Source organism: Lutra lutra, chromosome 2, assembly GCF_902655055.1.
Source record: "Lutra lutra chromosome 2, mLutLut1.2, whole genome shotgun sequence".
Lineage (NCBI taxonomy): Eukaryota > Metazoa > Chordata > Mammalia > Carnivora > Mustelidae > Lutra > Lutra lutra.
The window spans coordinates 122,356,361-122,365,721 of NC_062279.1; the positions used below are offsets into that span (position 1 = coordinate 122,356,361).

General features: G+C 36.8%; 1 long non-coding RNA gene across 1 annotated transcript; it reads left to right on the forward strand.

Annotated features, from left to right (window-relative positions):
• Positions 1-1,822: 1,822 nt before the first annotated feature.
• LOC125093363 (uncharacterized) lies at positions 1,823-7,143 on the forward strand. The gene is made up of 3 exons (XR_007125216.1): positions 1,823-1,946; positions 4,996-5,147; positions 6,508-7,143. It is a non-coding gene; the product is annotated as an uncharacterized LOC125093363 (long non-coding RNA).
• The last annotated feature ends 2,218 nt before the right edge of the window (positions 7,144-9,361 follow it).

Genomic DNA, 9,361 nt, shown 5'->3' on the forward strand with positions numbered 1-9,361 from the left:
AGCATGGATCGAGGGAAGGAAGGAGGCAAGACCCGATGGAAATCTACAAAGAGGAGCCTTTTGGGGACATAAAATAAAAGTAGTGCAAGAGAGCCCCTTGTGGAACTTTCTGAATACTCAAGACTGTTGCCAAGTAGGGACTATTCTACAACTCAAACTTTAACACAAAATAGAAGGGTTATGTGCACAGTTAGCTATCTGCCTGTGTTGGACTATGGTAGAGGAGGGGATAATACTTAGGAATACCAGAAAGTAAAAGGCTATAACCCAAAGGTTGTAATTCTTGGAAGAGAAAACTTCTCCTTACTGACTAAGAGATAATCATGTTAATTAACTTAAGTTTAGTGCAAAGGGAGAACCATAATGAAGTCTTTTCTGTGGAGTTATGGTCTTGGCAATAAGAATATTTTAAATGAATTGGTTAAAGAGCACAAGAAATTGCATAATCATTGAAGAAAGACAATCTATTTAATTTCATATAGGGATATAACAAAATTTAAAAAAAATTAGTATGAAATATGCAGAAGTAATATTTGAATTACTGGGGTTTTCCAATGGAAGGAAGAATTTATATTGAAAATGTCAACTTCACAAAGTGAAGAAAAATTATTTAGAACTATTCATTGTTACAAGGAGGCACACTCTGAGAAGAGATTATATACGCTGAGCAAGAAGAATTTATGGTGATTCGAATCAAGAGGACCCTGTTTCTTGTTCATAAAATGTGCTCAATATGTATTTGTTGAAGGGATAAAATAAAAATATGCTAAGTTACTAAACAAATTGGTGAATAAATGAAATACATGGTTGTATATTCCATTTGGGAAGTCTTTCTCTAAGATGATTAGTTGCCTTCCCCGGGCTCCCATATTATTATGTATATCCTCTATCTCATCCTATGATATGCTATGCTCTTCTACTAAACCATAAGGTATGTAAGTATAGGAACTAATTCTTATTCTTCATGATAACTCCAGCACTGACCTCAGAAGCTTGAACATAGTAGACATTCAAGAACTGGTTGTATAAATGAATGACATTACTTGAAAGAGTACTAGTTTCACACAAATCTTAACTTAGCATTATACATGATGAAGTAAAAGAAGTACTTTAAAAGAAATACTTGGATAATATCTAGAAAGTCCATTATAGAGATATAAGACAGGAGCAGAAGCACAATTTGAACAGTGTTATTACTATAATTTGAACAAATGTTTAGATTGGAAAATAGAATGTTATGATACAGAGTGAACAATTCCTCTCCTGGAAATGGAAGTAAAAGAATTGACAGTGGAGACATGCTTTTTACCAAAAACACAGTAGGAGAGTGTCCTCCCCACCTCCCAACCCCCAATTGTCCAGACTTTCAGATTAAACATGGATTATTTCTTCAAAAAATTTTCCCAGAGGAAAGCCAGCATCTATCTCCCCCTACTGGTGTCATGTTTAGAGTGATGTCTGAGGGTTTTTTTTTTTTTTTTCCTTTTCTTTTAACTGAGAAATGTTTTAATTAAGATGAATATTTTCATTTGTTATTTGGAAAAAAAAATCTTATACTTAATATAAAGTTTAAGCATCCTACAGTGAAGATTTGTTTGCAATGAGCTTTACCAAGAACTAGAGTATAAACTGTTTTATCACAGATGAGGAATATTTAAACATTGTTGCTAGTTCATCTGAAGTTACCAGATTTATATGATAGCAGATTATAATTATAATTATAATTATAATTGTGGCTGACACAATCACATTTAAAAAGCTTTCTATTATGGGAAAATTCAAACATGCACAAAAGAAAGAAAAAATATAATGAACTCCCCTGTACCCATTATCTATTTCCAACAAAGTCATAGCCAAACTTGTTTCATCATTTACTTCTCTGAGTTCCCACATCCAGATCATTCTGAGGTATAGTCCAAGCAATCACTTCATCTGTAAATATTTTGGTATGTACCTAAAAGGTAAAGATGCTTAAAATATCCCTATAATACCATTTTTATCTATTAGTGGTAGTTAAATCAGCAAATATCAAGTCAGTGTGCACATTACCACAATTGTTTTAAAATTGTGATAATTCCTTTCATAGTTTGTTTAAAGTAGGCTTTTAATGAAGTCTATAGATTATAATTATTTGATATGTTCCTTAAGTCTCATGGAATTTATGAGATTCAAGTTTCTTCCTCCATCACTTTTTTTTTTTTTTGGGTAATATTTTTGTCAACAAAACTGTGTCATTTGTTCTGAATAGCGTTCCACAATCTGGAATTTGCTGACTGGGTCCCCATGGTGTTGTGTAACACATTCCTCTGTCCCCTGTATTTCCTGTAAATTGGTGGTTAGATCCAGAGGCTTAATTTTATTCAGGTTTGGTTTATTTTGTTGGCGAGGTGCTGTTGTGTACTTGTATCACACAGTGTCTGGCAGTGATCAAAGTTCATTGTCTGGAGTAGACTTTTCTAGAGTGGCACTTTCCAATAGAAATTTCTGTGGTGATGGACATATTTTATATTAGTATAATGTTCTATATCGAATCTATATCTGCATATGGTGGCCACTAGACCCATGTGGCTCTCTAATGGTGGCTAGGGTGATTGAGAAACTACAGTTTTAATTTTTAAAATTTTAAATTCATTCAAATTTAAATGTAAATAGCCACATGTGACTAGTAGCTACCCATTGGGTAGTGAGCTATAGACTCATTAATTCATTACAGACTGCCAAATGATAATGCCATTATTCTATTATTTTCCAATATTTATTTGTTGTAATATTTTTGTTAAGAGAAATTTCTTCTTATGTTGCTATCACGAAGTTTAGATTCTACAGAAAAAGTTGAAAAATCGCTTAATTCTTCTCTTTTATTTCTCAGTTGTGAAAATAATGAGTTGTAATGAATAAACAGTAATTGGAACTGCTCTCTATAACCTTGAACTGTATATTAGGGGAGTTATACCTATGGTAGAGCTGTCAATTGGGGCCTTGCTTATAGATAGGAGTAATGAAGAGAGTGTTCTCAAAAGTTCTGAATCTCAAACTTCTTCAACCCCTCACCCCCCACCGCCCCGCCACTTCTCCCATTTGCAGTTCGAAGCTCTCTCTGTGAGGCGTCAGAGCTCATGCCTAACTGCCATCTGTGGGGACCAGTTTCACAGGAATGGCCTGTGAGGTAGTGCCTGGCCCGGGCAAGGAAACCTGCCTCTGGACCGAAGTAAAACCAGGTCATCAGCCATTTCTAAGGAGTCAGGAAAAGACTCGCCTTTTAAGAAAGTTTAGAAATTCAACTTCACATGTACTTGAAACTGTTTTCACCTTTCCAAGCAGGCTATTCCTACGGTACTAAGCAGTAGGTAGAAACTGAGGTGTCCCAGGCTGCACTGTCTAACACTCAAAGATTTGGCTATGAAAAGGAATGGCCAGACTAAACACAGCCCAGTCATACCAAGAGGGCAAGGAAACCGAGAACGAGCTGCTGATTTGTCAGTCTTTTATTAATAAAAGGGTGTTGGTTTTGTTTTGTTTTGTTTTGTTTTTTTAAAAGATTTTATTTATTTGACAGAGAGAGACACAGTGAGAGAGGGAACAGTGGGGAGTGGGAGAGGGAGAAACAGGCTTCCCGCTGAGCAGGGAGCCCAACGCAGGGCTGGATCCCAGCACCCTGGGATCATGGCCTGAACCTAAGGCAGCCGCTTAATGACTGAACCACCCAGGCGCCCTAATGGTTTTCTTGCTTTGGGTTATTATAATATTAGGCTGCTTGTGAACTTTGTTTAAAATAAAATGTAATATCTATTGGATATTAAAGCTGCTCGCTGGCTAATAATTTCAGTAACTTATTATGTATGCTTTACACATTTTCCTAGTGTTTTATTTTTAGCTTTTCTAAGAGTCTTGAAGGGTTGGGTTTAAGGTGAGGTGAGTGAGGCACTTATCTCAGGAACAAAATTTAAGGGGGTTTCAAAAACTTCAGTAATGAAGATAAATGCTATCTTAATGCAATATGTAAAAGAAATCAAGATTAATGCAAAAAACCCCTACATGATAAATACTGCATGAAAATTTTTAAAAAAGCAGATCTGATCCCACCCTTGAACTATTCTGCCTCACTTGCCTCACCCTAACCCTGGCCCTTCAATAAAACTTTATTTAAAAATCAGGCAGCTAGCCTGTGGGGCATAGTTTGTTCATTTCTAAAAATCTTACATTAAACTATTACTTACATCAATTACTGCATTTTTTGGCATGCCATTATGTTTTGCGTCTTATTCTTGGCCCTGTTTTAGAGCTCTACTTAAATTTGATTAAATCCCACCACATCACACATCTATAGATAAGGCTTATGTGAAAGCCCATGGTTGAACATATAAGAAATAATATGGTTGAGGGGCACCTGGATGGCTCAGTCATTAAGTGTCTGCCTTCTGGTCAGGTCATGGTCCCGGGATCCTGGGATCGAGCCCTGCATATGGGCTCCTGGCTCCATGGGAAGCCTGTATCTCCCTATCCCACTCCCCCTGCTTATGTTCCCTCTTTCACTGTGTGTCTCTCTCTATCAAATAAATGAATTAAAGCTTGAAAAAAAAGAAATAATAGGGTTGAGATTTATAATGGTTTTGTGTCCTCTGTCTCCTGTTACCTTTGAGAGGATAAGATTCTTGACTCATTTATTTTTTGCGATGTGGTGCTATGTGTAGAGTAGCCTCCTTGACATTTGTACTTGCTGTTGTCCTGCGGTCTGAATTTCATTAGTTATCTGTGTGGCCTTAAGCAAGATACTTTTTATTATCTTGGTCCATCTCCATGTCACCCAATTTGGGGTCAATTAAAAAAAAAGAATCAAAATGAAAAGAAAAGAAAACAAAACTCTGAAGCCAAAAGCCAGTGGTATGCAAAATACATGGCAATGTGGGCAAAATAGTTGATTAAGCATTTGAATATTTATTTATTTATTTGCTTGTTTATGTATTTATTTATTTATTGGTTTGTGGTATTATACAGATTCAAGAAAAAGTAATCTGCCCAGTAGGAGTTTGTAGAAGCCATCAGTAAAAATGAATGCTATCTGCAAATGATATCTATACTTTGGATTTGGTAATTAGTAGACCAGGTGGTTATTAATGTTTCCTCATCTTCTCAAAAGGTAGGAAAAGGTAAGAATTTTCAGTCTGGTAACAACTACATAAAATAGCAAAAGGTACTGGCAGAAGTGGCAGGAGGCAGGGGAGGGAGGGGCTGGAGGAGAGGAAAGCGCAGTCATCTTATATGGTTTTTTGGCTAAAACTGGGAGAGATTTGTGGGTTTCACATCAGTCAACTTTCATTATTCTTGTTCTCATCTTCTTTGATTCATATGGTTTCAGTTTCTTTCCAAATGTCTTTGGTTCAAAACTTTATGGTCTTCAAACAGAATGGTTGAAAAATGTTGACAAAAGGTTTTGGGAGCAACTCCTGAATTTTGCACAACTTTACTAGCACTTATTTCTAGTGTGAAAGATGGTGCCACTCTACAATAAATGTGGGTTAGGAATGTTTATGTCATTGTTATGTAGCCACTGAAACAGAGAAATAAGACCATGATGTTATGTAGGTTTGTAGAAAATGATCTTATTGGAGAGTGAAAAGTGGAGGTTTTCTATGTATTCCTTAAGGGACAGAGGCATATTTTATTGTGTGGAAAATAGTTCTTCCCTGAAGTGGAGGAGAGGTAACTATATTGTGTACCACTCGGTTGTATTTGATATTATGTTTAAAAAACACTAACTTTAAAAAACTTAGGATATCTTTTGAAGCCACAGTGAGATGAAATAGGGTGAAACAGGAAAATTACTGAGAGATGGCATTGACTTTTAAAAATAAGTAACAAGTGGGTTTTCTTGTGGAATCATAATTATATGGAGAGCATAAAGGCAATCCTTTGGCTTACTTTTCTGCTAACCCTATGATAGAGAATAAGTTCATAGTTCAATTAATTGCATGCATTGTATATACTAACACACTGAAGGAAAATGAGCTATCATCATCAACCAGAGGTCTTTATGGGGTGACTAAGGTGCTGGCTTTATAATGTCAGTCAGCAGACTTTCTGTTTCTAGGAACTTAGAACTAAAATGAAAAAAAGAAAGAGAATAAGTAGATGAAAAATAATTATGCAAGGTATATGCAGAATATAATAGAAACTAGATCATTATTCATTCAGAGTTCATTAACCAATGTCTCCTGAAGGGAAAAAAGGAAAGAAAATGTATTTATCACTAGATACTATAATAAATATTTTAACTATATTTCCTCAATTATAGTCAAATGAAGAGCAGAGGCATCCAATAGAAATATGTACAGATGAAGGAGGAGATTGGCTTTCATTCAGGAAGAAATGGCACAAGAAATAGGGAATAGGTCAGTTGGACAGGAGTGGGGGATTTTCAGAAGGTAATTTTGGAATGTTGGCGAAGCTGGGACTGTATTGTGGAGGATACTTTAGGGCAAGCTAAGGCATGCTCACTTTTTAATGTAGGTAAAGAAACCTGAAATGATTTTGAGCAGACAGTGACCAATCTGAGAACTGTGAATGGCAGAGCAGACTGAGTGTGGGAAACACTGGGGCCACTTTACAACACTGTGAGAGGCCTAGCAGGCTCAGCTTTGAAGGTGGGACTCTTTCAAGGCTCTCTATAGGTAAAATTTCCTAGAATAGTCCTGGTGAGTGGTGATTTCATTGCTTTAATGATCAATAATTTAGGATCACAAATATTTTCTCTGGTTTGCTGCCTGTCTAAAAGCATCTGGCCGTGTGAAATAACTGTGGAATAAATAAGACATTAAGCATTTAGAATATGCTAACATTTAGTGACAGTTTGTGGTAATGTTTGAGGAAAAGCAAACAAGAGTATTCTTCTCTTCTTCCTATTTAAAACAATTTCTTGAAAGGAATAGGATTTCCTTGTAGTGAGGAGGGGTGACCACTTGTGACACTTTTGAAGAGCCAAGGTATTTATTTGCTCCCTCCATTTCTAGTCCACATGAGCCCTGCTCCACTTTAGAGTCAGACTGTCCTCCATTCCACTCCAACCCCTCCTGAAGATTTCTAATAAAACTGTCTTTCCCCTTTCCTCATTCTTCCTAAACCTCTTAAAACATTTCAAACCAATTTTTCACCTCCTCTCTTCTCTCCAGCCACATTTCTCTGTTTATAGCTCTGGATCATATTTCTCATTTTACTTCCTGACAGGCATCTCAGGCATCAGCCCTCAGTGATTCTCCCATCATTAACACTCTCAAGGGACAAACAGTTCTAGAATCTTTAGAATCCCCAAATTTGCAGTAACTTCTAAAAGATATCATTTTCTTCACAAAATATAATTTTTGGGCTGACAGGGGCATTTGCTGAAACAAGTTAATGAATCGCTCCTATTTCTACCTGAAGTATAGATGTTAGTATCAGCTTTACCCATTCAGGGAGGTGTTCTCTGGTAGACAATGTCAGGCTCCATGGTGCTATGTTTCTGAGGTACCTCATACTCCTCTAGCAGACTTCTTGTTTGAAACCAGTTCTTTGTTGCCCACTGAGGACAAGAAGTTTTCCACAGATATTCACAGATATACCTCTAAGACTTAGCCCAGGCATGCATTAGGAACTCAAAGAGAATTTTTTGTTGGTTGATTGATTGAATGATTGTATTCAACAGTATGTATTTTACCTAATACATCATCTACGGGAGATCATTTTCTTAGATACCCTTGCTTTTGTGTTATTTCCTCATTCACACATCCAATTGACTTTCTCTTTTGAGGCCACTTTTTTAAAAAAAAGTAAGAAAAAAACCCCATAACTCTATGAGCATTTCTTTGTGCAGAGGAGAAACCTAGAACAAAAACTGCTGAAGTGTGCCTATGAGGTTTGAAGCCAGGCTCACAGATGGGTTACTCTTCTAATTTTAGCAAAATTTCAAATCACTATGTGTCTTTGGCCTTCAAGTTTATTCACAAATGGTCAAAACCACAAATTTTAAGTCTATTCTTTTTCATATTAAATATAACCTACTCACATTTTTTTTTTCTTGGGAAAGTCAGCAGCTGCAACCCTCATTTGTGTATCTCTAACTCAGTCCTTTCATGTGAATCCAGTCCCGTATCTGATTAGAGCAGGATGTCTATTTGACTTCAGCACCTAGGGATTGTAGTTTAAAGCTGACACGGTGCAAGAAGGTGTGAGAACTGGGTTCTACACTTGGCACTGCCATTAACCCTCTAGTGAATGCAAACGGTCACTTGAGTTCTCTAGGCTTTTCTAATAAACCCTAAAGACTCCTAAAACATAGTTTCTCTAACTTGCTGAAAAAATTCTGAGCTCTGCTTAGTATTTTCACTTGTTTGTGGTTCTATCTCTACCAGTCCAGCATGGTAACAAAACAAAGCGTGGACAAAACTTTGGCCCTGGCAGAACCAAGAAAAACTGAGATAATTCTCAAGATTTACGGAAGCTGGTGGTACTGTTGGAAGCCTTCATGATGTGCTTCTCTGGAACTCAGGCCTCTGCAGAGATTGGCCTAGGTCAAGCAATATTAATTGAACACAAGTGAAGGAAGAATGAAACCCAACTGCAGTCCCTTGTAAGCCCACAAAAGCAACAGTAACAGGGTTTCTTTGGAGACGGGTAAGCTCAGTCTCCAATATGCTCAGAGGCCGGGTGAAGTTTAGGGGCAGCAAAAGGCTTAAGTGGTCACTTGAGGGATTTTCTTTTAAAATGTGGCTTGGGCTTATTTAAGCATCCCTTATAGGAATAGAATACCCAAGAAAGTCTGGAACACAAAGGCAATGGTAGCACCACACCTGGCGGGCAGAATTATCTATTTTCTTGGTGAAGTACACAGAACAGAGAGATCTGTGTTCTGGTCAAGTTTCTTCCTTTCACGCTTGGAGGTAAAACCAACATTCCATATTCATGGTCTCTGATATAACATTTTGCTAGGGTGGTCAAAAGGGATTTATATTATTTGTTGCAAAATATCACAGCGTTATTTTTATAAGAATAAAGGCAAAGTGGGGACAAGAATCTTACGTGCCACCTGGTTTTCACACTTTTGGTGAAGTAAAATTTAATTGAGTTTTCAAAGGCAGGAAAATATTCTGTTGCTGGGAAATATAGCATAAAGGATTTCTGCAAGCTTCCTCTGGGTTTTTCTTGCAAGTTTTAAATGAGAATTTTCTGCCAATTTTCTAGCAGAAGCAGAAGAGACATAGCAGTTTCGCTGGTGGTTTTGATTATGGATTGTCTATATGGCATCAATAAAAATAAGTAGACCTAGGTCTGATGGGCACTGAACTTGCTTAAAATGCTAATAAAAATTATAAAAGAAAGGAATACATCT